This window comes from Rhincodon typus, chromosome 19 (genome assembly GCF_021869965.1).
Source record: "Rhincodon typus isolate 14 chromosome 19, sRhiTyp1.1, whole genome shotgun sequence".
Taxonomy (NCBI): domain Eukaryota; kingdom Metazoa; phylum Chordata; class Chondrichthyes; order Orectolobiformes; family Rhincodontidae; genus Rhincodon; species Rhincodon typus.
The window spans coordinates 33,479,708-33,483,118 of NC_063350.1; positions in this window are offsets into that span (position 1 = coordinate 33,479,708).

The following is a 3,411-nucleotide window of genomic DNA, read 5'->3' on the forward strand; positions in this document are numbered from 1 at the left end:
ACTAATGCATCAAGTATCTTACTAATTTTAAGACTGTAGGATGAAGTCATAAGAATACAATTATAGAATCCCTACGATGTGGAAGCAGGCTATTCTGTCCATGGAGTCTACACTGACCCTCTGAGAGCATCCCCCACAGATCCACTCCTGACCCTGTCCCTGTAACCCTCCATTTTCCATGGCTAATCCACCTAGCCTGCACATCATAGGCAATTTAGCATAGACAAACCATCTAACCTGCACATTTTTGGACTGTGGGAGGAAACCAGAGCACCCAGAGGAAACCAATACAGACACAGGGAGAAAGTGCAAACTCCACACAGACAGTTGCCTGAGACTGAAATCAAACTTGAGTCCCTGGCCCTGCGAGCCACCTAACTTGCACATATTTGGACTGTAGGAGGAAACACATGCAGCCATGGGGAGAATGTGCAAAGTCCACACGCAGTTGCCTGAGGGTGGAATTGATCTTGTGTCCCTGGTGCTGTGAGGCAGCAGTGCTAACCACTGAGTCACCATGCCACCCCACCCATTGGGATACAAGGGCATGTTAGCCCACAGCATCAAAATTTATTCAGTAAACTTCCTTAGTGATTATAGTTTTCTTTAGTTCCTCCCTCCCTTCCATTTTTTGACTTACAGCTAATACAACTCATATTTTCCACAGTGAAGATTGATACAAAAGACCTGTTTGATTCATCAGCCATTTCCTACTTTATTAATTCCCCAAACTTACTTCTAATTGGACCAATGTTCAATTAACTCCTTTTTAAAAGATACTTATAGAAACTTTAATATTTCTAGTTAGCTTTGTCCTGAAATCTTTTTTCCATCTTTATTCATTTTTAGTCACTTCTTAAAATATTCTGTCCATTCTTCTGATCTGCACCAATCTTTGCATGATCATATGCATTTCTTTTAAATTTGATACTATTTTGGTTAATCACAGATGGTAGGTCCTCCTCTTGGAATTATTCTTTCTTATTAGAGTGTATCTGCTCCAGACATTCTGAAATATCTTTTTAAATGTCTGTTGCTGTATCTTTTTTGACCCGTCACTTAACCTGATTTCCCAGTTCCTTATTGCCACCTCTCCTTTCACACACTCATAATTGCCTTTAAATTTAAAATACTTGAATTGGACTCATTCCTTTCCCCATCAAACTCAAAATATAATTCAATTATATTATGATCACTATGACCTAGAAGTGCTTTCAGTCTGCAGTCATTTATTAAATCCTAACTTATTGCACAATACCAGGTCTGTATAGCTTGCTGTCTGGTCATTTCCAGAATCTTTTTGTCAAAGAAACTATCCTGAAACATTCCATGAAATCCTCTTCTCAGCTCCTTTTACCAAAGTGATTTTTCCTTTCTCTATCTCAATTAAAGTCCACAAGATTATTGTCCTGCCTTTCTGAGAAAATCCCATTATTTCTACCTTACTGCTTCTACTCCCTGGTTTCCTAAAATTTATGTTATCCCTCTCTACAGTTTTAAAAGCATCACTAACTAACAGAGCCATACCTCCACCTTTTCCTGCTTCATGTCCTTCTTAAATGTTCTGCACCCCTCAAAATTTAGATCCCAACCTGACATCCTGCCAACATGTCTCTGAAATGGCTATATGATCATGTTTATTTATTTTTCTTTTGTGTCATCAGTTCATCTGTTGTATTCCAAATACTACCTGTAGTTAGATACAGAACCTTTAGTTTTGTCCTTCTATTATTTTTGTAACCTTAGCTTTATCTGCTGGTTTACTCTGAGATTTATACTCTTCATTCCTATCTGTCACAGTCTGTTCATCCTTTTCCATATTAATGTGTTTCTATCTTACCTCTTTGACTTACCGTATCTTACCAAATTTGACGCCTTATCCCCTGGTATTTAAACCGTATCTACTTCTCTAGTTGTGCAGCTCAATAGACCACTAGTTCCTGCGCGGTTCAGCTATAAATAGACTCAATAGCACAGCTCCCACTTTCCCCAACTCTGGTGTCAGTGTGCCATAATCCAGAACTTGCTTCTCCTACACCTGCCTTTGAGCCACAAATTAATTTATCTAATTTTACTTGCACTAGTCTCAGGGATTCAGGCATTCAGAGATTATTATCTTTGTGGTTCTACTTTTAATTTGGTGCCTAGCTTCTCATACTGCCTCTGCAAAAACTCTCTGTGTCTGCCTGTGTTGTTGGTACCTATATAGATTAAAGTGAATGTATCTTCCAACAAGTTTCTCTCTGGCCCTGAGTAGATCCTGAACCCTGCCAGTGAGTAGGGAGCAGAGCTATCTAGGCTTCCAGTCTTGGTTGCAGAGAACAATTTCAATTCCCCTTAATACGCCATCCCCTATTCCACCTGCTTTGTCCTCCTGCCTCCTCAGTTGAATGTCTTGCTGTACCATTGTGCTCTAATCAGTTAGCTCATCCACTCCTCAGCCTTCACTCTCATTCAAACAAGCTGAAAGAACTTCGATACTGCTGGACAACTGTAAAGGCTGAGGGTCACTATACCTGCTTTCTGTGCCTCACTTGCAGTCACACTCACTTGTCCCTGACCAATGACCAAATCAGAAAAAACTCTCTTATGGAGTGTGACTACATGATGGAGCATAGCATCAAAGTAACTTTCCTCCACCATGTTGTGTAGCAGGTCAATTCGGCTTCCAGCTCATAAGCTCTGAACTGAAGCTCCTCTAGTCACAAATACCTACTGTAGATATATTTGTCTTGGACTACGTCAACAGTCAGGAGCTCCCACATGCTGCTGCCATGTCGTATCACTTGCCTTTTTACACTTAATCTGTTTTAATTAACCACTTAATTACTTTATACAGTTATTTTGTTTTTTTTAATCGTGTTATTATTTTTACCACTGGTGCCTATTCTATTTTAAACCTAGGGTTAAGGATCTTTTACATCTACCCAAGAGGATAAACAGGGTCATGTCTTATCCAATGACAGCATCTGTGACAGTGCAACATTCTAAGGTCAGTGGTGAAACAGAATGATTTAGCATCTTAATGCATCATTCTCAAGATTCACAACCAATGTCAGGGATCTGTACTCACTGAACAATTCACTTTTAAACAAGGCAAACCATTTTGTCCTTGTAGAAGACCTTAGTTAAGCCTTTGTTAAAATATGGTGTCCTGTTTGATTTTCTCATATCGTGGGTGATATTGAGGCTTTAGATAAACATCTGCCTCTGCGTTTTGAGTTTTTTTTCATCTAGCGAGTATTTGTACTTGATGAAGCAATCTTTCTGTTAGTTCGCACGACATAGAAATTAGACATGGGTAACATAGTTCTGCATGATTCAATAAATGTGAAGGGTAGGTCGTGCCTCACAAACCTTATTAAGTTCTTCGAGAAGGTGACCAAACAGGTGGATGAGGGTAAAGCGGTT